The sequence below is a fragment of the Lampris incognitus genome, chromosome 9 (assembly GCF_029633865.1).
Source record: "Lampris incognitus isolate fLamInc1 chromosome 9, fLamInc1.hap2, whole genome shotgun sequence".
Classification (NCBI taxonomy): Eukaryota; Metazoa; Chordata; class Actinopteri; order Lampriformes; family Lampridae; genus Lampris; species Lampris incognitus.
This window is the reverse complement of record NC_079219.1, coordinates 39,754,443-39,779,469: the sequence shown is the minus strand read 5'-3', so window position 1 is coordinate 39,779,469 and position 25,027 is coordinate 39,754,443. Positions and strand designations below refer to the sequence as shown.

At 41.2% G+C, this 25,027-nt stretch overlaps 8 non-coding genes across 8 annotated transcripts; all 8 read right to left on the bottom strand.

Moving 5' to 3' along the window:
- Positions 1-2,313: 2,313 nt before the first annotated feature.
- On the bottom strand, positions 2,314-2,387 carry trnat-agu (transfer RNA threonine (anticodon AGU)). The gene has a single exon. It is a non-coding gene; the product is annotated as a tRNA-Thr (tRNA).
- Positions 2,388-4,709: 2,322 nt separating this feature from the next.
- trnat-agu (transfer RNA threonine (anticodon AGU)) lies at positions 4,710-4,783 on the bottom strand. Its single transcript has one exon. It is a non-coding gene; the product is annotated as a tRNA-Thr (tRNA).
- A 1,275-nt stretch (positions 4,784-6,058) lies between these two features.
- trnat-agu (transfer RNA threonine (anticodon AGU)) lies at positions 6,059-6,132 on the bottom strand. The gene has a single exon. It is a non-coding gene; the product is annotated as a tRNA-Thr (tRNA).
- A 3,743-nt stretch (positions 6,133-9,875) lies between these two features.
- Positions 9,876-9,949, bottom strand: trnat-ugu (transfer RNA threonine (anticodon UGU)). Its single transcript has one exon. It is a non-coding gene; the product is annotated as a tRNA-Thr (tRNA).
- Positions 9,950-15,010: 5,061 nt separating this feature from the next.
- On the bottom strand, positions 15,011-15,084 carry trnat-agu (transfer RNA threonine (anticodon AGU)). Its single transcript has one exon. It is a non-coding gene; the product is annotated as a tRNA-Thr (tRNA).
- Positions 15,085-19,975: 4,891 nt separating this feature from the next.
- trnai-aau (transfer RNA isoleucine (anticodon AAU)) lies at positions 19,976-20,049 on the bottom strand. Its single transcript has one exon. It is a non-coding gene; the product is annotated as a tRNA-Ile (tRNA).
- A 1,284-nt stretch (positions 20,050-21,333) lies between these two features.
- trnat-ugu (transfer RNA threonine (anticodon UGU)) lies at positions 21,334-21,407 on the bottom strand. The gene has a single exon. It is a non-coding gene; the product is annotated as a tRNA-Thr (tRNA).
- Positions 21,408-22,645: 1,238 nt separating this feature from the next.
- On the bottom strand, positions 22,646-22,719 carry trnat-cgu (transfer RNA threonine (anticodon CGU)). The gene has a single exon. It is a non-coding gene; the product is annotated as a tRNA-Thr (tRNA).
- Positions 22,720-25,027: the final 2,308 nt, after the last annotated feature.

Genomic DNA, 25,027 nt, shown 5'->3' with positions numbered 1-25,027 from the left:
ATATTTTGACCCAACTCAGCAACAGCATCTCCCCCAAAGGTCCTCAAGGGAGTCTTTGAAGAACGGTCTCGAACCAGTTCGAGTTGTTTCGAGATATTTTCCCATACCCAAGCGTATCAGTTCGCTTGATACAGTTTTTTTTAAAGAAGAACTAAGCGAGGCATAATTAGCAAACTGCGCTTCTTTTAGACATGTTCAAAGAATTCCTTCCAGCGGAAATCACCAGTCCATAAAAAGCATAGCCATGGAACAGGCAACTTTGGCGCTATGGAATTATGAGACACGCATTAAATGTGTTTAATAATATCTAAAACACCCAGCTCACATTTTGTCATTAAACATTTTTTAGTGTGTTTGCAAACAATTGCAGGTTAAAATTCATTTCAAGTTTAAAGAATTTGGTAGGCTTTCCCTGCTACTCTGTTATGTAAGCGTAGCATGATAAACGCAGTTGCCACAAATAAAATAAAGAATCGGTCTGTTGGATGCAGTGGTGAAAAAGAACCAGCATTGTCAATATTTTTTAAATTCTTGACTGTTAGCTCTGTCTCCCGAGGTCACACATAAAACGAGGACTATTCACAAAGCCAAGCATATATTAGCAACATTTGTACAACACCGATAGAGTGAACAGCTGGTTTGGCACTGCTGGGTTTGAACCCAGGAACTCCTGTTTAATAGACAGGCACTTCGACCAACTAAGCCACAGCGCTTTGAAACGAACTCCAAGAGCATCTCTCTGGAATTGTTTCAAACTGAGTCAAGTTACTTCATGGATTTCTTCTAACACAAGCTTGCCAGTGATCTTCATATACACATTCAAATCACCCTTAAAGACATTTTGTTCCATTGCATACATGCAATTGAATTCTTGGCTCTGGCAGAAGCCCCTTCAATTAAATAAACAGGTCAGGAGGGTTTATTTTCTGATGGAAGAAGAACACATTGCGATTGGCCCACGGTCGGGTGCTTGCTGGTGGGGTTTGTTTCGGGTCGGATTGCTTCGTTTCCCACCGGAGGACCATTGTCTTCGCCGGGGTTTTCGGAACGTTGCGACTTGTGGCCATCTTGCGGACGAAGGCCCTGCCGGGGAGCCGACGGCAAGCACAGCGCCGACCATCGGAGGCCCTGCCGGGGAGCCGACGGCAAGCACAGCGCCGACCATCCTCTGAGCTACACACAGCCTCCCGGTCGTAGGAGCGTTGGGTCGTGAGTAACTTGGACAGAGCACTTATACACACACCCACGCACTTTTGTCTCGTCGCCTGGGCATCGTAGGGTGTCTGCCTTGCCCTGCGCTTAGAGAACTGGTTTAATGTGCACCAACGGGCCCCAACAGAAAGCGCTGTGTATTTTGTATTCTTTTGATACTTTCCTTCTGTGTATTGTGAACGGTTGTCACACCCTGTGAAATTTTAATTAATGTTTAGTTGATCAACAGTACCACTCTCGTGTGGTACTCTCTTATTTCTCTCTCTGTTTTCTCTCTCTCTCACACTCTCTCTCTCTCTCTCTCTCTCTCTCTCTCTCTCTCTCTCTCTCTCTCTCTCTCTCTCTCTCTCTCTCTCTCTCTCTCTCTCTCTCTCTCTCTCTCTCTCTCTCATTATTATCCAATAAATCCTATTGTTATTAATTATATTTCGGGTGTATTGGCAGCTCATTTACTTTTGGAGTGCTGGTAATAAGTGTGTACGGTACTTTAGTACACAGCAGGGTTACTCGATCTGCCTTAACCACAGGTTTGTGCCTTAACCACGGGTTTGTTTAAATTCTGGGAAGATACACCATTCACTAGCCTTAGGTAAGTGTAGTATTTTCTCAGTGGAGGCACCGCGCTACTACACTGATAAATATCCTGGTTAATTATTTCGATTATCATTTATCACTATTATTGTCATTAGTGGCACTAGCCTACTAGTGCACAGGAGGTTTGGCCAGCTCAACATTCCACCGCTGAGAACTCAGGATCCTGTTGCGCCATTGGATTTGCTTATAACACTTTAGTAACTGGTAGCATTAGGATGTTGTCTTGTTCAAATGTGCTTGGTGTTGCCCGCCAGTGAAGAAGGGGTTACACTTGTATGCTTATATCACATTGTACAATGACCGGCGTGGTATGCTTTTAAAATTTAGATATTTGTTTGTTATTGGGTTTTTTTTAAACTTTAGATGTCAATGAACTTAATATAACAGTCAATGTGTTAATTACTATTGAAGGACTCACAGGACGGCAGTTCAACACATGAGGCAAGGGATAGCCACATACCAGGACGTATACGAGAAACACTAGTACAACACAGTGAACAGCTGATGAGGCACTGCTGGGATTTGAACCCAGAATCTCCTGTTTACTAGACAGGCGCTTTGACCAGCTAAGCCACAGCGCCTTGAACACTGTCTGATAGTGACTCTGTGGCATTTTTTAAAACTGAGGCAATCTACTTCATGGATACGCTAAAACACAAGTTTATCTGTGATCTTCACAGACTTTCAAAACATCATTAAACACCTTTGGTACCATTGTAGACAAAAATTGCATTTTTCGCTTTGGCTAATGACTTGGCAAGAAAATCGACTGGACAGAAGGTAGTATTTTCTGATGGAAGAGTAGCACACTGAAAGACACAATCAGACACGTCAGGGAATTATACCTACAATATTGTTGCGAATTCGGGGGGCAGGCTGGGAGACTGTCGCCACAGCCGGGACGCGAACCCGTGTCTCCCGCTCCGCAAGTGACAACGTTAACCCGTCGACTAAAGGGTCCGACCCGTTAGTCAAGGACCAACGTGTCTACTTATCCATGCACGTTACACTACCCGCCTTCTTCGGGAAGCGCCTCCCCACACTTCAGCTCCCTCACGCCTCTGATGACCTCACGGTCTCACCGTCACACACCACTGTAGCGAATTCAGGAAGCGCGACCCCGCGCTTAAGCATATCAGCTCCTTCACGCCTCATACGCTTCCGAAGGCCTTACAGTCGCCCCGTCCCACCTCTGACACTAATGTAGCGAATTCGGGGGGCAGTCTAGGAGTCTGTCGCCACAGCCGGGACGCGAACCCGTGTTTCCCGCTCCGCAAACGACAACGTTAACCCGTCGACGAAAGGGTCTGACCCGTTAGTCAAGGACCAACGTGTCTACTTATCTATGAACGTTACAATATGTTGTTTACAAGACAGTCAGTTCATCCACAGCACCTCCTATTGGCCAATTTTAGGTTGGTTTAAGCCCATTTACACAGAGCTGTTGAAGATAAAAAGTGGAGTAGATCCTGTAGTGAGCAGGTTTTGATATGTAATGAGCGCGCGTGCGCGAGTGTTGAGCCTTGAAGATATGCCTAGTAAAAGGTCAACGTCATGCCTTGGTCTCCGGTCCTTCATTAGTAATATAAGTACCATAAAGTACAAGACATGGTGTCAGAAGTCGTCGTCCTCGCCTCTGAGATAAATTCAGTCACCCGACGCAAGTGACCGGAATGATCATTGCAGTTTGACTACGTGAGAAAGGAACTTTTGAGTTGGCCGAGTGAGCTAGCAGAGCTAACGCTAACGTGGAGCTGCGTTGATACAACGTTTGAGAGCAGCACCCGGAAGGTAAAACAAAATGGATTCTCTATTTTCAATAAGTCCGCCTGAAGCATTTGACTTCGGAGACTTTGGTAGTTGGCCTAATTGGATGCGAGGTTTTGAAAGATTCCGCATAGCGGCTGCAGGACTAAATGCAAAGAGTCAAGAGTATCAAGGTTACTCGCTAGTTTACACTATGGGAGACATGGCGGAGGACGTTCTGAACACGTTAGCGCTGACGGATGAGGACAAGGAAAAGTAGGACAAAGTAAAAGCAAGCGTTCGATAAACATTTCATATGCCAGCATAATGTGATCCGTGAAAGAGCTAAATTCAACAAACGTAGCCAGGAGCCTGGTGAAACGGTTGAAGCGTTTATTACTGCTGTGCTTAAACTGGCTGAGCATTGTCAGTATGGAATTCTCAAAGATGAGATGATCAGAGACCGCCTTGTGGTAGGTACCAGAGCCCATGGACTTCCAGAGAAGTCACAGCTAGATTCTGAGTTGACTCTCGTGAAAGCTATCACAATAATCCGCCAAAGTGAGGAAATTAAAACGCAACAGCCTGCATTGAGACAGAGTAGCACAGATAGCACAGATGCAAACATGGATGCAGTTAGATTCAAGTTCAAACAGAAATACTCTCTACATGGAAAAGGTGGTTTTAAACCAAAGGAAAGAGTGCAAAATAATGCAAATACTAAATGTGGCAGATGTGGGAAATTAGTTAGAAACAGAGTGGGGGGAAAAAACCCAGTATTGACAGTATTAATTACATTCATGGCTGTTGGCCCTGTCTATCCGTCAGTGCTGATAGATGTGCTTGCGCATGTGTACCCAACTGACACATGATTAACTTAATATGCTGAAAATGTTTTATCCTTGTATGCTTATATCACATTATACAATGACCGGCGTGACATGCTTTTAAAATGTAGAAATTTATTTGTTTTTTTTTTTTAACCTTTAGATGTCAATGAACTTAATATAACAGTCAAAGTCTTAATTACTATTGAAGGACTCACAACAGAAATCACAATGCACGGGACGGCAGTTCAACACATACAGCAAGGGATAGCCAAATACCCAGACATATATGAGAAACACTAGTTAGTACTACACAGTGAACAGCTGATTAGGAACTGCTGGGATTCGAACCCAGGATCTCCTGTTCACTAGACAGGCGCTTTCACCAGCTAAGCCACAGCGCCTTGAACAAGGTCTGATAGTGACTCTTTGTGGAATTGTTTAAAACTGAGGCAATGTACTTCATGGATACGCTGTAACACAAGTTTACCAGTGGTCTTAACAGACCTTCAAAACATCATTAAACACCTTTGGTACCATTGTAGACAAAAATAGCACTCTTCGCTTTGGCTAATGACTTGGCAAGAAAATCGACTGGACAGAATGTAGTATTTTCTGATAGAAGAGTAGCACACTGAAAGACACAAGCAGACACGTCAGCGATTTATACCTAGGATATGTTATTTACAAGAGACAGTTCATTCACAGCACCTCCTATTGGTCATTTTTAGGTTGGATTAATTTGGACTAGTTAAGGAACAGAAGTTATCACAATAAGGGTTTAGATCAAAGTGTCTCTGATGTCCATTTACACAGAGCTGTTTAAGATAAAAAGTGGAGTAGATCCTACTATACATCTTGAAACACATTTAACTTCGTCATAGAAATGCAGCCTTAGATTTGGTACAAAAACCCTCATGCACATGGATATGACTTTTTCTAACTGCACAAGATTACACGAAAATACAAAGCAAGCTGCAACTTGGATGTGAACCGAGGATATCTTGTTTGCCAGACAGATACTTTGACCCAACTCAGCAACAGCATCTCCCCCAAAGGGTTTCAATGGACTCTTTAAAGTACTGTCTGGAACCAAATCGAGTTGTTTGAGATATTTCCCTATATGCAAGTGTATCTCTTAACACAGACTTTAAGAAAAAATGAAGAACTAAGTCAGGCATGATTAGCAAACTGTGCGCTTCTTTTAGACATGAACAAAGAATTCCTTCCTGCGGAAATCACCAGTCCATGAAAAGCATAGCCATGTAACAGGCAACTTTGAGCCTATGGGTTTACTAACACACTCAAGAAATTTGTTTTATGATATCTAAAACACACAGCTCACATTTTGTAGTTAAAAAATAATTAAATCTTAGAGAATTTTAGTGTGTTTTCAAACAATTACAGGTTAAAATCCATTTCAAGTTTAAAGAATTTGGTTGGTTTTTCTTGCTACTCTCTTATGTAAGCATAGCATTATAAACATAGTTGCAGCTAGTAAAACAAGGAATCGGTCTGTTGGATGCAGGGGTGAGAAAGAAACAGCACCGCAGTATTTCTTTTAAATTCTTGACTGTTAGCTCTGTCTCCCGAGTTCAACACATACAAAGAGAGATATTCACAAAGCCAGGCATGTATTAGTAACATTCATATAACACAGGTAGATTAAACATCTGGTCAGGCACTGCTGGGATTTGAACCCAGCATCTCCTGTTTACTAGACAGGCACTTTGACCAGCTAAGCCACAGCGCCTTGAAACAAACTGCAAGAGAGTCTCTGTTGAATTGTTTCAAACGGAGTCAAGTTATTTCATGGATATCTTCAAACACAAGGTTATCAGTGATCTTCATAAATACTTTCAAATCACCCTTAAAGACATTTTGTTCCATTGCATATAAAAAATTGCATTCTTGGCTTTGGCAGAACACCCTTCAATTAAATTAACAGGACAGGAGGGCGTATTTTCTGATGGAAGAAGAACACATTGAAAGACTCAGGCAGACGCTTCAGGAATTTGAACCTGGGATCTCTTGTTTGCAAGACAGACAGTTCAAACAAAGCTCATCATATTGGCCATTTTGTGGTTGGATTAATTGGGACTTGTTACGGAAAAGAAGTTATAACTATACAAATTAAGACTAATGTGTCTCGTCAAACTAGTTACAGAGAGCTGTAGAACATGAGCTCGAACTATACATGTTGAAAAACAAGTTGCTCTGTCATAGAAATGCAGCCTTAGATGTGGCATACAAACCATCATGCAAATGGAAATGACTTTTTCCAACTGCACAAAATCACACTGAAAGTCAAAGCGCGGAGTATTTTGGATTTGAACCGAGAATATCTTGTTTGCCAGAAAGACATTTTGACCAAGACAGCCACAGCACCTCCCCCAAAGAGCTTTAAGGGACTACTTGTGGAAACATCTCGAACCAAATCGCCTTGCTTAAGGTATTTCCCTATATGAAAGGGTATACACGCACTTACAAAAAACTTTCAGGAAAAGAAAATGAATGAGTTTGCTAACTTTTATAAGTTAACATATATGTAAAGTTTAAAGAATTGCACAGGCTTTTATTTGTACTCTGTGATGTAAGCATAACATGTTGAACAAAGCTGCAGTTAATAAACTAAAGAATGGTTCTGTTAGATGCAGGGTGGAGAAAAAAACTGCATTGACAGTATTAATTACATTCATGACTGTTGGCCCTGTCTATCCGTCAGTGCTGATAGATGTGCTTGCACATGTACAGTGCATCCGAAAAGTATTCACACCCCTTCACTTTCCCCACATTTTGTTATGTTAGAGCCTAATTCCAAAATGGATTAAATTTCTTTTGTTTCTCATCAATCTACACACAATACCCCATAATGACAAAGTGAAAAAGGTTTTGTCGAAATTTTGCAAATTTATTAAAAATAAAAAACTGAAATATTGCATGTACATAAGTATTCACACCCTTTGCTATGATACTCAATATGGAGATCAGGTTCATCCTGTTTCCACTGATCATCCTTGAGATGTTTCTACATCTTGATTGGAGTCCATCTGTCGTAAATTCAATTGATCGGACATGATTTGGAAAGGCACACACCTGTCTATATAAGGTCCCACTGTTGACAGTGTATGTCAGAGCAGAAACCAAGCCATGAAGTCAAAGGAATTGTCTGTGGACCTCCGAGACAGGATTGTATCGAAGCACAGATCTGGGGAAGGGTACAAAAACTTTTCTACAGCTTTGATGGTCCCGAAGAGCACAGTGGTCTCATCATTCGTAAATGGAAGAAGTTTGGATCCACTAGGACTCTTCCTAGAGCTGGCTGCCCAGCCAAACTGAGCAATCGGGGGAGAAGGGCCTTGGTCAGGCAGGTGACCAAGAACCCAATGGTCACTCTGACAGAACTCCAGCGTTCCTCTCTGGAGATGGGAGAACCTTCTAGAAGGACAACCATCTCTGCAGCACTCCACCAATCAGGCCTTTATGGTAGAGTGGCCAGACGGAAGCCTCTGCTCATTAAAAGGCACATGACAGCCCGCTTGGAGTTTGCCAGAAAGCACCCAAAGGACTCTCAGACCATGAGAAACAAGATTCTCTGGTCTGATGAAACCAAGATTGAACTCTTTGGCCTGAATGCCAAACGTCACTTCTGGAGGAAACCAGGCACCTCTCATCACCTTGCTAATACCATCGCTACAGTGAAGCATGGTGGTGGCAGTATCATGCTGTGGGGATGTTTTTCAGCAGCAGGAACTGGGAGACTAGTCAGGATCGAGGGAAAGATGAATGGAGCAAAGTACAGAGAGATCCTTGATTTAAACCTGCTCCAGAGTGCTCAGGACCTCAGACTGGGGCGAAGGTTTACCTTTCAACATGACAAAGACCATAAGCACACAGCCTAGACAATGAAGGAGTGGCTTCGGGACAAGTCTGTGAATGTCCTTGAGTGACCCAGCCAGAGCCCAGACTTGAACCCCATTGAACATCTCTGGAAAGACCTGAAAATAGCTGTGCAGCGATGCTCCCCATCTAACCTTACAGAGCTCGAGAGGATCTGCAGAGAAGAATGGGAGAAATACCCCAAGTATGAGTGTGCCAAGCTTGTAGCTTCGTACCCAAAAAGACTTGAGGCTGTGATCGCTGCCAAGGGTGCCTCACCCACGTACTGAGTAAAGGGTGTGAATACTTATGTACATGCAATATTTCAGTTTTTTATTTTTAATAAATTTGCAAAAATTTCTACAAAACCTTTTTCGCTCTTTGTGGAATTGTTTAAAACTGAGGCAATCCACTGCATGGATACGCTATAACACAAGTTTATCAGTGATCTTAATAGACCTTCAAAACAGCATTAAACACCTTTGGTACCATTGTAGACAAAAATTGCATTATTTGCTTTGGCTAATGACTTGGCAAGAAAATCGACTGGACAGAATGTAGTATTTTCTGATGGAAGAGTAGCACACTGAAAGACACAAGAAGACACGTCAGCGATTCATACCTAGGATATGTTGTTAACAAGACGCAGTTCATCCACAGCACCTCGTTGGATTAATTTGGACTAGTTACGGAACAGAAGTTATCACAATAAGGGTTTAGACCAAAGTGTCTCTGATGTCCATTTACACAGAGGTGTTGAAGATAAAAAAAAGTGGAGTAGAGTCTATATACATCTTGAAAAACATTTAACTTCGTCATAGAAATGCAGCTTTAGGTTTGGTACAAAAACCCTCATGCTAATGGATATGACTTTTTCTAACTGCACAAGATTACACGAAAATACAAAGCAAGCTGCAACTTGGATGTGAACCGAGGATATCTTGTTTGCCAGACAGATACTTTGACCCAACTCAGCAACAGCATCTCCCCCAAAGGGCTTCAATGGACTCTTTAAAGTACTGTCTCGAACCAAATCGAGTTGTTTGAGATATTGCCCTATACGCAAGTGTGTCTCTTAGCACAGACTTTAAGAAAAAAATGAAGAACTAAGCCAGGCATAATTAGCAAACTGTGCGCTTCTTTTAGACATGAACAAAGAATTCCTTCCTGCGGAAATCACCAGTCCATGAAAAGCATAGCCATGTAACAGGCAACTTTGAGCCTGTGGATTTATGAACACACGCAATAAATGTGTTAATTAGTATCTAAAACACACAGCTCACATTTTATAGATACAAACAATTAAATCTTACACAATTTCAGTGAGTTTGCAAACAATTACAGGTTTAAATTAATTTCAAGTTTCAAGTAATTTGGTAGGCTTTTCTTGCTACTGTCTTATGTAAGCATAGCTTTATAAATACAGTTGCAGCTAATAAACCGAAGAATCGGTGTGTTGGATGCAGTGAAAAAGAACCAATATTGTCAGTATTTTTTTTAAATTCGTGACTGTTAGCTCTGTTTCTCGAGTTCAACACATAGAAGAGGGGTTTTCACAAACCCAGACATACTATATTAGCAACAATTGTGCTACACAGAGAGATTGAACAGCTGGCGAGGCACTGCTGGGATTTGAACCCAGGATCTCCTGTTTACAAGACAGGTACTTTGACCAACTAAGCCACAGCGCCTTGAAACAGTCTTAAAGAGAGTCTCTGTAGAATTGTTTCAAACTGAGTCAAGTTACTTCATGGATTTCTTCAAACAAAAGGTTGTCAGTGATCTTCATAAATACTTTGAAATCACCCTTTAAAACATTTTGTTCCATTGCATACATAAAATTGCATTCTTGGCTTTGGCAGAAGACCCCTCAATTAAATTAACAGGACAGGAGGGTGTATTTTCTGATGGAAGAAGAACACATTGAAAGACTCAGGCAGTCACCTAAGGAATTTAAACCCGGGATCTCTTGTTTGCAAGACAGGCAGTTCAAACCAAGCTCATTATATATGCCATTTTGTGGTTGAATTAATTGGGCCTTGTTACGGAAAAGAAGTTATAACTATAAGGATTTAGACTAATATGTATCGGTAAACCATTTACACAGAGCTGTAGAAGGAGAGCTCGAACTTTACATGTGCTGTCAGTATTAGTTAATGTGTACCGTCTCTTTAAGAGACTTCTGTTCACTGATGACGTCACCAGCACCACAGCGACAATACAGGAAGTGCATAGTCAACAGAAAACACGATAAAGCCTCGAGACGTTTTGTTCACGATATCACTATTCTCTATATACATTTCATGCTTTTGGATGCACTGTCGGTATGTTAATATTCTTAACATAAGTCTAAGTCACATTTGTTAGTCATATTTGTTTGGCTTGATATAAATATGTCGTATTTTATTGTATGAGTTCATATTACACATGCTGTTATTAGCGAATGCTAACGCTAGCGAATTAATTGGATGTGATAATCCGTTGTCATCAGTTTAGCCAAAATACTCACTTTAGTTGGTCAATAATAAGGTGTATGCTAGAAATTGCATAGCAGTAACACACTTGAAGCTCATATATCATTTCATAGTAATTTTTATTGATGTATTGAACTTTGTATGTTTGTTGCGTTGTGTCTCTTGTAGTTTTACCCTACTTCCAGTCAACCATTAAACAGAGTGGAACTAAGCATCCTCTTCAGTGTGGTATTGGAGGAGGAGTTGTCTATCTGCCAGCTTATGCAGGGCGTATAGGGGTGGTAGAATAATACATGTTGAAAAACAAGTTGCTTTGTCTTAGAAATGCAGCCTTAGATGTGGCGTATGTGGTGCAGTGGATAGCGCGGTCGCCTTACAGCGAGAAGGTCCTCGGTTTGAGCCCCGGGGTAGTCCAACATTGGTGGGTTATCCCGGGTCGTCTTCTGTGTGGAGTTTGCATGTTCTCAAGGTGTCTGCGTGGGTTTCCTCCTGGGGTTCCGGTTTCCTCCCACAGTCCAAAAACATGTAAGTTAGGTGAATTGACCATACTGAAATTGTCCCTAGGTAGGAATGTGTGTGTGTGATGGCCTGCCGGCCTGTCCAGGATGTCTCCCAGCCTGCCGCCCAAAGACTGCTGGAATAGGCTCCAGCATCTCTGAGAGCAGGATAATCGGATCGGATAATGGATGGATGGGTGGTTGTGGCATACAAACCCTCATGTAAACGGAACGACTTTTTCCAAATGCACAAAATCACACTGAACGACAAAGCCCGGAGTATTTTAGATTTGAATCGGGGGTACCTTGTTTGCCAGAAAGATATTTTGACCAAGTCAGCCACAGCACCTCCCCCAAAGAGCTTTAGCCCTTTAATGCACAACATATGCACACCCCTTCTAATGCACAACATGGTTCAAAAATTACCCACATTCATTTCCCATGTTATTTCATGCTGGCTGAGTGTTTCTTTGCTCTATCTTTTGAAATAAATGTATTTTATGATTGAATATTCCAAGTATTCTTTAAATATTTTGTTTTTGATTACCACATATCATTATTTCAATTTTTCCTTTCATACTTTATGAACAAAAATAGTTTTTGTATTACTACATCAAGTTTACACACATGGGTCAAAAATGACCCATTCATCCAAGTGTGATTTAAAATTAAATGACTTAATGCTATAATAATAATTTGTTTCAAACAATTACTTTAGCAGTGAGTGGGGATACACACTCATACATTTAATATTTGCAACATGTTTATTTGTCATTTTGGCACACATACACATACCTCTGATAACAGATAACACGGCTATTGAACTGTACTGTATCTATAGTGTAACTACTGTAAACTGGTGAAATGTGACCAGACAAAATAAAACAACTGATCACATTACTAGAGCACAAACTGCCATCTCAATTTTTATATGCCTCACAAATTACCACTACATGTGTGTGCTCTTTGCGCACAGGCCTGGTGCACTGGGAACACCAGCTGCTGGCTTTTCTGTCTTTGGAAACTGGGCAGATCGCGCACCTCTTCCTCTTCCTTTGGTGTGATGTCCTCCTCTGGCTGGGTGCTGGCTGTGTTTTGTTTTTTTAACCCACATCTTCCCATTGCTTCAATAATAAGCTTTTGGAGTTTGGGCGTGCCCTCCATGCGCCTCTTCCTATGTGGCATGACAAGCTCTTTGCCCAGTTCCTTGATGAATAGCCGGCGTGCATGGTTCACACCACCCATGCAATCAGGGTGTTGTGCAGTGAAGATGGTGTAGGCATTGAGGGTGGCAACATCCAGCATATTGTACCAGAGCACCATGGGCCACCTCTGTGTTCTCTGCTTACATGAGTAGGTGCTAGCCATCTGATCCATTGTGTCCACTCCTCCTTTTATTTTGTTGTAGTACTGGATCACTTCTGGTTTCCTCTTCAGACTGCTGTCATCCATTGCTTTGTCATCATGCATGGTGCTCAGGAGGACAACAGCTTTTCCCTTCTTCTGCGCATAGCTAACCATGGTCATGTTGCTATTGAATCCGAATTCTGAGCTATGAATCTCCCGTGATTTGGATGGCTTCATGATAGGTGGCATGTCCCAACAATGGTCAGGTTCTTCTCAAGGAGCTTCTCAGCCAGAGGGACACTGGTGAAGAAGTTGTCCATTGTGATGTTGCGACCCATGAGAGGGGGAAAAAAGATTGTAAATTTACTCCGCATAGAATTCTCTAAATTCTAACACCATAATCTGTTGCATTGTGTTGCATTGCATTTCATTCTATTCTACTATTTTGATAATAGAGAAATCAAATGAAAAAATAAAATACACATTATGAAAGATTATGTAGGTATTGTGCTAAAACTTTTACATTAATTTCTGTATTGCACTGTATATTCACCTGTCTGTCTGATTCCACTGCACAATTGTTGGACCACATTCTCTTCAAGGTTCCTCTGAAACTCTTCTCCTGGCTGTCTCCCTGTATAGACAATTCCATCTATTGCATGAGGTACCCTTGCATCGCACATCCAAAATATTTTCATCCCATATTTCGCAGACTTGCTGGGCATGTATTGCAGGAACTTGTACCTGCCTCGGAATGGCACAAGCTGCTCATCTATGGTGACACAGTCACTGGGGATGAACTGTCTTCTGCAGTTGTCCAGGAAACAGTCCCACACGTACCTAAATGCCGCCATGTGGTCTGTTTCCAGTCGCAGAGCTCTGGTCCTATTGTCATTAAACTGTATGAAACGGCGGATATCCTCACATCTCCTGAGACCCGTGGTGGCCTTGTAAATTGGATTTTGCAGCAGATCCACAAACAGCTCCCACAAGGCCACATCCCAGCTCATCTCCCCACCTAGAAGGAGGATCAAACCAATAAAGGCCATGAATTCTTCTTTAGCAATGCTTCTCCACTCTTTCCGTTTTGCTGTGGCTGTTCTTCGTCCCTCTAAGTTGGTGCATTTTAGAACCTCCTCAATTATCTTGTCACTCATGAACATCTGCATCCTTCGGTGAAACAGCTGTTGATCCAGGTGTAGGTCCTGGGCAGCACCTCTGAATGTTATGGCTTCTTGTTCTGCCATGAGTGGGGGGATTCTCATTCCAGCAAGATCCGTTTTTACTCAATCTATTGGACTGGGTCTGAGTTTCCTCTTCAGGGGACTCATCAGATGAATTCTATGTCATCAGAGGAGTCTTCTTCATGTAGGAGAGCTTGATTCCCAGACACACCCACAACTCCAGCTTGACCCTGTGGCAAATATTCTGGGTCATACTCATCATCTTCAGAAATTTCAGATTCAGACAAATTCTGACAAATTGCCTCCTCTACTTCACCTGGTTCTTCCTGCAGCATCCGTAGAACCATCTCAGCAGTAAATCTGCGAACAGCCATACTCTGGATAAAGAAAATCAAAAGCACAATAATATTGTCAGATGCACATCAATATACATACATATACATACAGTTTTATTTTGGTGACTTGGCTAAGTAGCTTAGCTAACTACTTAGCTAAGCTAACTACAATTAGTTAGCTAACTGCATGACTTTTCCCAACTGCACAAAATCACACTGAAAGACAAAGTCCGGAGTATTTTGGATTTGAACCGAGGGTATCTTGTATGCCAGAAATATATTTTTGACCAAGTCAGTCACAGCACCTCCCCGAAAGAGCTTTAAGGGACTATTTGAGGAATCGTCTCGAACCAAATCGAGTTGCTGAAGGTATTTCCCTATATGACTGGGCATAAGCGCACTTAACAAAGACTTTCAAGAAAAGAAAATGAGTGAGTTTATTAACATTTATAAGTTAAATATATCTAAAGTTTAAAGAATTGTGCAGGCTTGTATTTGTACTCTGTGATGTAAGCATAGCATGATGAACACAGCTGCAGTTAATAAACTAAAGGATGGTTCTGTTAGATGCAGGGTGGAAAAAAGAACCAGCACTGACAGTATTAATTACATTCCTGACTGTTGTCTCTATCCGTCAGTGCTGATAGATGTGCTTGCACATGTATATCCAAAGGACGCATGATTAACTAAATATACTGAAAATGTTTTATCCTTGAATGCTTATATCACATTGTACAATGACCGGCGTGGCATGCTTTTGAAATTTAGACATTTATTTGTTGTTTTCTTTTTTCAACCTTTAGAGGTCGACTCACAACAGAAATCACAATGCACAGGACGGACGGCAGTTTAACATATAGCCACATACCCAGACGTATATGAGAAACACTAGTACAACACAGTGAACAGCTGATAAGGCACTGCTGGGATTTGAACCCAGGATCTCCTGTTTACTAGACAGGTGCTTTGACCAGCTAAGCTACTGTGCCTTGAGCAAGGCCTGATAGTGACTCTTTGTGGGATTGTTTAAAACTGAGGCAATCTACTTCATGGATACGCTAAAACACAAGTTTATCAGTGATCTTCACAGACTTTCAAAATATCATTCAATCAATCAACCTTTATTTTAATAGGCAAGTTAATTAAGAGCAAACTCTTATTTACAATAACAGCCTATGTTGGGGGTAAGTGCCCCCTAGGGGAAGGGGATGGGGAGTAAAATAAAAAAGAGAGGTAAAAACAAGGAACAGCAGTGACATGAAAGGCCAAGTACACAGATGTGGACATCACAATCAGTACAACAAAACATTGATAGTGGTCATACTTACGTGTGCAGAGGAACAAGGCTGACATATAGCAACAGGTAAGACATAGCACACACGTTCACGCACGGTAGAGCAGTAGCAGCAAATATGGAATAACCCAGGAGTTGGTTAATACACGTAAGCAGTGGTGGCAACATACGACACATCCAATGGCAACATACAACACACACATAAAGCATTAATGGTATTGGCAGCATACAGTATCAGTAGGATTAGACAGTGGACAGTTAATTACAGCAGACAGCACAATTAATGGGACAGTATAGCAGGCAGTTAGGAGGCAAGCAGACATACAACTCAGGCAGTTAGGATATACAGCACATTTAGCGGCGATAAAGCAGAAAGCAGGGGTGTAGCAACAGGTTATGACATACCGCACGTTTAGCACGGTTTAAAAACAGACGGGGGGCAGCAGGTTAGGCTATGACATACAGGCAGAGTATAAAACAATCATGGGAGCAGGAGGGCAGACAAACAGTAATGGTGGCAAGGAGTTGGCTCAGGTAAAACAGCTGCAAGAGTGCACTAGTGTATTTGTTATGGTTTCCCTAAAGGAACTGACGGAGATGAATTTTTCCATATTCAGGGTTTGTTGTAGCCTGTTCCAGCTATCGGCTGCTGCATACTGAAACAAAGAGTGGCCCAATGAGGATTTGGTTAAACACCTTTGGTACCATTGTAGACAAACATTGCATTCTTTGCTTTGGCTAATGACTTGGCAAGAAAATCGACTGGACAGAATGTAGTATTTTCTGATGGAAGAGTAGCACACTGAAAGACACTAGCAGACACGTCAGGGATTTATACCTAGGATATGTTATTTACAAGACAGACAGTTCATCCACAGCATCTCGTATTGGCCAATTTTAGGTTGGGTTAAGCCCATTTACACAGAGCTGTTGAAGATAAAAAGTGGAGTAGAGCCTACTATACATCTTGAAAAACATTTAACTTCGTCATAGAAATGCAGCCTTAGATTTGGTACAAAAACCCTCATGCTAATGGGTATGACTTTTTCTAACTGCACAAGATTACACGAAAATACAAAACAAGGAGCAACTTGGACGTGAACCGAGAATATCTTGTTTGCCAGACAGATACTTTGACCCAACTCGGCAACAGCATCTCCCCCAAAGGGCTTCAATGGACTCTTTAAAGTACTGTCTCGAACCAAATCGAGTTGTTTGACATATTTCCCTATATGCAAGTGTATCTCTTAACACAGACTTTAAGAAAAAATGAAGAACTAAGTCAGACATAATTAGCAAACTGTGCGCTTCTTTTAGACATGTTCAAAGAATTCCTTCCTGCGGAAATCACCAGTCGATGAAAAGCATAGCCATGTAACAGGCAACTTTGGACCTGTGGATTAATGAACACGCAAGAAATGTTTAATGATATCTAAAATACACATCTCACATTTTGTAGTTAAAAATAATTAAATCTTAGACAATTTTAGTGAGTTTGCAAACAATTACAGGTTAAAATTCATTTCAAGTTTAAAGAATTTGGCAGGCTTTTCTTGCTACTCTCTTATGTAAGCATATCATTATGAACACAGTTGCAGCTAGTAAAACAAAGAATCGGTCTGTTGGATGCAGGGGTGAGAGAGAAACAGCACCGCAGTATTTCTTTTAAATTCTTGACTGTTAGCTCTGTCTCCCGAGCCAGGTATGTATTAGCAACATTCATATAACACAGGTAGATTAAACATCTGGTTAGGTACTACTGGGATTTGAATCTAGGATCTCCTGTTTACTGGACAGGCACTTTGACCAGCTAAGCCACAGCGCCTTGAAATAAAACTGCAAGAGAGACTCTGTTGAATTGTTTCAAACGGAGTCAAGTTATTATATGGATATCTTCAAACACAAGGTTATCAGTGATCTTCATAAATACTTTCAAATCACCCTTAAAGACACTTTGTTCCATTGCATGTATAAAATTGCATTCTTGGCATTGGCAGAACACCCTTCAATTAAATTAACAGGACAGGAGGGCGTATTTTCTGATGGAAGAAGAACACATTGAAAGACTCAGGCAGACGCTTCAGGAATTTGAACCTGGGATCTCTTGTTTGCAAGACAGACAGTTCAAACAAAGCTCATCATATTGGCCATTTAGTGGTTGGATTAATTGGGACTTGTTACGGAAAAGAAGTTATAACTATACGGATTAAGACTAATGTGTCTCGGCAAACTAGTTACAGAGAGCTGTAGAACATGAGCTCGAACTATACATCTTGAAAAACAAGTTGCTCCGTCATAGAAATGCGGCCTTAGATGTGGCATACAAACCAACATGCAAATGGAAATGACTTTTTCCAACTGCAAAAAATCACACTGAAAGTCAAAGCGCAGAGTATTTTGGATTTGAACCGAGATTATCTTGTTTGCTAGAAAGACATTTTGACAAAGACAGCCACAGCACCTCCCCCAAGGAGCTTTAAGGGACTACTTGTGGAAACATCTCGAACCAAATCGCCTTGCTTAAGGTATTTCCCTAAATGAAAGGGTATACACGCACTTAACAAAAACTTTCAGGAAAAGAAAACGAATGAGTTTGCTAACTTTTATAAGTTAACATATATGTAAAGTTTAAAGAATTGCGCAGGCTTTTATTTGTACTCTGTGATGTAAGCATAACATGTTGAACAAAGCTGCAGTTAATAAACTAAAGAATGGTTCTGTTAGATGCAGGTGGAGAAAAAAACTGCATTGACAGTACTAATTACATTCATGACTGTTGGCCCTGTCTATCCGTCAGTGCTGATAGATGTGCTTGCACATGTACAGTGCATCCAGAAAGTATTCACACCCCTTCACTTTCCCCACATTTTGTTATGTTAGAGCCTAATTCCAAAATGGATTAAATTTCTTTTGTTTCTCATCAATCTACACACAATACCCCATAATGACAAAGTGAAAAAGGTTTTGTCGAAATTTTGCAAATTTATTAAAAATAAAAAACTGAAATATTGCATGTACATAAGTATTCACACCCTTTGCTATGATACTCAATATGGAGATCAGGTTCATCCTGTTTCCACTGATCATCCTTGAGATGTTTCTATATCTTGATTGGAGTCCACCTGTAGTAAATTCAATTGATCGGACATGATTTGGAAAGGCATACACCTATCTATATAAGGTCCCACTGTTCACAGTGCATGTCAGAGCAGAAACTAAGCCATGAAGTCAAAGGAATTGTCTGTGGACCTCCGAGACTTGATTGTATTGAAGCACAGATCTGGGGAAGGGTACAAAAAATTTTCTACAGCTTTGAAGGTCCCAAAGAGCACAGTGGTCTCCATCATTCGTAAATGGAAGACGTTTGGATCCACTAGGACTCTTCCTAGAGCTGGCCGCCCAGCCAAACTGAGCAATCGGGGGAGAAGGGCCTTGGTCAGGCAGGTGACCAAGAACCTAATGGTCACTCTGACAGAGCTCCAGCGTTCCTCTGTGGAGATGGGAGAACCTTCCAGAAGGACAACCATCTCTGCAGCACTCCACCAATCAGGCCTTTATGGTAGAGTGGCCAGACGGAAGCCTCTGCTCATTAAACGGCACATGACAGCCCGCTTGGAGTTTGCCAGAAAGCACCTAAAGGTCTCTCAGACCATGAGAAACAAGATTCTCTGGTCTGATGAAACCAAGATGGAACTCTTTGGCCTGAATGCCAAACGTCACGTCTGCAGGAAACCAGGCACCGTTCATCACCTTGCTAATACCATCGCTACAGTGAAGCATGGTGGTGGCAGTATCATGCTGTGGGGATGTTTTTCAGCGGCAGGAACTGGGAGACTAGTCAGGATCGAGGGAAAGATGAATGGAGCAAAGTACAGAGAGATCCTTGATGTAAACCTGTGTTTTGTTTACCAGAAAGATATTTTGACCAAGTCAGCCACAGCACCTCCCCAAAGAGCTTTAAGGGACTATATGAAGAATCATCTTGAACCAAATCGAGTTGCTTAAGGTATTTCCCTATATGAAAGGGTATAAGCGCAATTAACAAAGACTTTCAGGAAAAGGAAATGAGTGAGTTTGTTAACATTTATAAGTTAAATGTATCTAAAGTTTAAAGAATTGCGCAGACTTTTTTTGTACTCTGTGATGTAAGCACAGCATGATGAACACAGCTGCAGTTAATAAACTAAAGAAAGTTTCTTTTAGATGCAGGGTGGAAAAAAGAACCAGCATTGACAGTATTAATTACATTCATGACTGTTGGCTCTGTCTATCCATCAGTGCTGATAGATGTGCTTGCACATGTATATCCAACGGACACATGATTAACTTAATATGCTGAAAATGTTTTATCCTTGTATGGTTATATCACATTGTACAATGACCGGCGTGGCAAGCTTTTAAAATGTAGTTGTTTTTTTAATTTACCTTTAGATGTCAGTGACTTTAATATAACAGTCAATGTCTAAATTATTACTGAAGGACGCACATCTAAAATCACAATGCACAGGACGGCAGTTCAATACATACAGAAAGAAATATCCAGGCGTATACGAGGAACACTTGTACAATACACTGAACAACTGGTTAGGCGCTGCTGGGATTTGAACTCAGAATCTTCTGTTTATTAGAGAGGCGCTTTGACCAGCTAAGCCACAGCGCCTTAAGTAAGCTTTGGTAGTGACTGTTTGTGGAATTGTTTAAAACTGAGGCAATCTAATTCATGGATACGCAATAACACAAGTTTGTCTGTGATCTTCACAGACTTTCAAAACATCATTAAACACCTTTGGTACCATTGTAGACAAAAATTGCATTCTTTGCTTTGGCTAATGACTTGGCAAGAAAATCGACAGGAGAGAAGGTAGTATTTTCTGATGGAAGAGTATCACACTGAAAGACACAAGCAGAAACATCAGGGATTTATACCTAGGATATGTTGTTTACAAGACGGGCAGTTCGCCTAGAGCACATCCCTTTAGCCATTTTGAGGTTTGATTAAATGGCAATTGTTACAGAAGAGAAGTTATCAAAATAAGGGTTTAGACCAAAGTGTCTCGATGCCCATTTACACAGAGCTGTTGAAAAAATGTGGAGTAGAGCCTACTATACATCTTGAAAAACATTTAACTTCGACATAGAAATGCAGCCTTAGATTTGGTACAAAAACGCTCATGCTAATGGATATTACTTTTTCTAACTGCACAAGATTACACGAAAATACAAAGCAAGGAGCAACTAGGATATGAACCGATGATATCTTGTTTGCCAGACACACATTTTGACCAACTCAGCAATAGCATCTCCCCCAAAGAGCTTCAAGGGACACATTGACGAACTGTCTCGAACCAAATTGAGTTCCTTGAGGTATTTCCATATATGCTAGTCTACCAACTCTCTTAATACAGACTTTCAGAAAAAAAAGTGAAGAACTAAGTGAGGCATAATTAGCAAATCGTGTGCTTCTTTTAGAAGTGTTCTAATAATTCCTTCCTGCAGAAACCAGCAGTCCACCAAAAGCATAGCCATGGAACAGGCAACTTCGGAGCTGTAGATTCATAAACACACGCAAGGAATGTGTTCAACAATATCTAAAACAAACAGCTCACATTTTGTAATTAAATAGTAATTAAATCTTAGACCATTTTAATGAGTTTGCAAACGATTACAGGTTAAGTTCATTTCAAATTTAAAGAATTTGGCATGTTTTTCTTGGTACTCTGTGATGTAAGCATAGCATGATAAACAGCTGCAGCTAATAAACTAAAGAATTGGTCTGTTGGATACAGGGGTGGAAAAGAAACAGCATTGTCAATATATATATATTTTTTAATTCATGGCTCTTGTCTCTGTCTCAGGGTATTCAACACATAAAACAAGGGATATTCACACACCCAGACATACACTAGCAATATTTGAACAATACAGACAGAGTGAACAGCTGGTAAGGCACTGCTGGGATTTGAACCCAGGATCTCCTGTTTACAAGACAGGAACTTTGACCAGCTAAGCCACAGCGCCCTGAATCAAGCTCGAAGAGCGAATCTGTGGAATTGTTTCGAACGGAGTCAAGTTGCTTCATGGATTTCTTCAAACACGTTTATCAGTGATCTTCATAAATACTTTTAAATCACCATTAAACGCATTTTGTGCCGAGATATACATAAAATGCATTCTTGCCTTTGGCAAAAGACCCTTCAACTAAATTAACAAGACAGGAGGGCGTATTTCCTGATGGAAAAAGAGCACATTGAAGGACTAAGGCAGACACTTCAGGAATTTAAACCTAGGATCTCATGGACAAGACAGGCAGTTCAAACAAAGCACATAATTTTGTCCATTTTGTGGTTGGATTAATTGGGAATTGTTACAGAAAAGAGGTTATAACGATAAGAATATAGACTAATGTATCTCGGAAAACCATTTACACAGAGCTGTAGAAGAGGAGCTCGAACTATACATGCTCAAAAACAAGTTGCTTCGTCATAGAAATGCAGCCTTAGATATGACATACAAACCATCATGCAAATGGATATGAGTTTTTTCCAACTGCACAAAATAACACTAAAAGACAAAGCGCGGAATATTTTGAATTTGACCCGGGGATTTCTTGTTTTCCAGACAGATATTTTGACCCAACTCAGCAACAGAATCTCCCCAAAAGGGTTCCAAGAGACGCTATGAAGGACTGTCTAGAACCAAATCGAGTTGCTCGAGGTATTTTTCTATACGCAAGTGTATCAGTTCTCTTAACACAGACTTTAAGAAAAGAACTAAGTGAGGCATAATTAGCAAACTGCACTTCTTTTAGACATGTTCAAAGAATTCCTTCCTGCGGAAATCACCAGTCCATGAAAAGCATAGCCATGTAATAGGCAACGTTGAAGGTGTAGATTTATGAACACATGCAAGAAATGTGTTTAATAAGATCTAAAACAAACAGCTCACATTTTGTCATGAAAAAATAGGCAATTTTAGTGAATTTGCACACAATTACAGCTTAGAATTCCTTTCAAGTTTAAAGAATTTGGTAGGCTTTTCTTGCTACCCTGTTATGTAAGCATAGCATGATAAACAGTTGCAACTAATAAACCAAAGAATTTGTCTGGTGGATGCAGGGTCGGAAAAGAAACGGCATTGTCAATATGTTTTTAAATTCATGACTTGTCTCTGGGAGTTCAACACACTAAACAAGGGATATTCACACACCCAGACATATATTAGCAACATCTGTACACAGACAGGGTGAACAACTGGTTAGGCACTGCTGGGATTTGAACCCAGGATCTCCTGTTTACGAAACAGGCACTTTGACCAGCTAAGCCACAGTGCCTTGAAGTACGCACAAAGACCGAATCTGTGGAATTGTTTCGAACGGAGTCAAGTTCCTTCATGGATTTCTTTAATCCCGTTTATCAGTGATCTTCATAAATACTTTCAAATCACCCTTAAACACACTGTGTGCCATTGCATACTTAAAATTGCATTCTTGGCTTTGGCTGAAGACCCTTCAATTAAATGAACAGGACAGGAGGGTGTATTTTCTGATGGAAGAAGAACACATTGAAAGACTCGGGCAGACACCTCAGGAATTTAAACCTAGGATCTCTTGTTTGCAAGACAGGCAGTTCAAACAAAGCTCCTCATATTGGCCATTTTGTGGTTGGATTAATTGGGACTTGTTACGGAAAAGTAGTTATATCGGTAAGGATTTAGACTGTGTCTCGGCAAACCATTTACACAGAGCTGTATAAGATGAGCTCGAACTATACAGCTTGAAAAACAAGTTGCTCCGTCACAGAAATGCAGCCTTAGATGTGGCATACAAACCAGCATGCAAACGGACATGACTTTTTCCAACTGCACAAAATCACACTGAAAGACAAAGCCGGGAGTATTTTGGATTTGAACCGAGGCTACCTTGTTTGCCAGAAATATTTTTTGACCAAGTCAGCCACAGTACCTCCCCCAAAGAGCTTTAAGGGACTATATGAAGAATCGTTTCGAACCAAATCGAGTTGCTTAAGGTATTTCTCTATTTGCAATGGTATAAGCGCTCTTAACAACGATTTTCAGAAAGAAAAAAAGGAAATGAGTGATATTGCTAACATTTACAGGTTAAAACGTATCTAAAGTTTAAAGAATCGTGCAGGCTTTTATTTGTACTCTGTGATGTAAGCATAGCATGATGAACACAGCTGCAGTTAATAAGCTAAAGAATGGTTCTGTTAGATGCAGGGTGGAAAAAAAGAACCAGCATTGACAGTACTAATTACATTCATGACTGTTGGCTCTGTCTATCCGTCAGTGCTGATAGATGTGTTTGCACATGTACACTCACTGGCCACTTTATTAGGTACACCTTGCTAATACCGGGTTGGATCCCCTTTTGCCTTCAGAACTGCCTTAATCCTTCGTGGCATAGATTCAACAAGGTACTGGAAACATTCCTCAGAGAGTTTGGTCCATATTGACATGATAGCATCACGCAGTTGCCGCAGATTTGTCGGCTGCACATCCATGATGCGAATGTCCCGGTCCACCACATCCCAAAGGTGCCCAATTGGATTGAGATCTGGTGACTGTGGAGGCCATTTGAGTACAGTGAACTCATTGTCATGTTCAAGAAACCAGTCTGAGATGATTCGAGCTTTATGACATGGCGCGTTATCCTGCTGGAAGTAGCCATCAGAAGATGAGAACACTGTGGTCATAAAGGGATGGACATGGTCAGCAACAATACTCAGGTAGGCTGTGGCGTTGACACGATGCTCAATTGGTACTAAGGGGCCCAAAGTGTGCCAAGAAAATATCCCCCACACCATTACACCACCACCAGCAGCCTGAAACGTTGATACAAGGCAGGATGGATCCATGCTTTCATGTTGTTGACGCCGAAGTCTGACCCTACCTTCCGAATGTCGCAGCAGAAATCGAGACTCATCAGACCAGGCAACGTTTTTCCAATCTTCTATTGTCCAATTTTGGTGAGCCTGTGCGAATTGTAGCCTCAGTTTCCTGTTCTTAGCTGACAGGAGTGGCACCCGGTGTGGTCTTCTGCTGCTGTAGCCCATCTGCCTCAAGGTTCGACGTGTTGTGCGTTCAGAGATGCTCTTCTGCATACCTCGGTTGTAATGAGTGGTTATTTGAGTTACTGTTGCCTTTCTATCAGCTCGAGCCAGTCTGGCCATTCTCCTCTGACCTCTGGCATCAACAAGGCATTTTCGCCCACAGAACTGCCGCTCACTGGATATTTTCCTTTTTTTCGGACCATTCTCTGTAAACCCTAGAGATGGTTGTGCGTGAAAATCCCAGTAGATCAGCAGTTTCTAAAATACTCAGAGCAGCCTGTCTGGCACCAACAACAATGCCACGTTCAAAATCACTTAAATCACCTTTCTTCCCCATTCTGATGCTCGGTTTGAACTGCAGCAGATCGTCTTGACCATGTCTACATGCCTAAATGCATTGAGTTGCTGCCATGTGATTGGCTGATTAGAAATTTGCGTTAACGAGCAGTTGGACAGGTGTGCCTAATAAAGTGGTCGGTGAGTGTATATCCAACGGACACATGATTAACTTAATATGCTGAAAATGTTTTATCCTTGTATGCTTATATCACATTGTACAATGACTGTCGT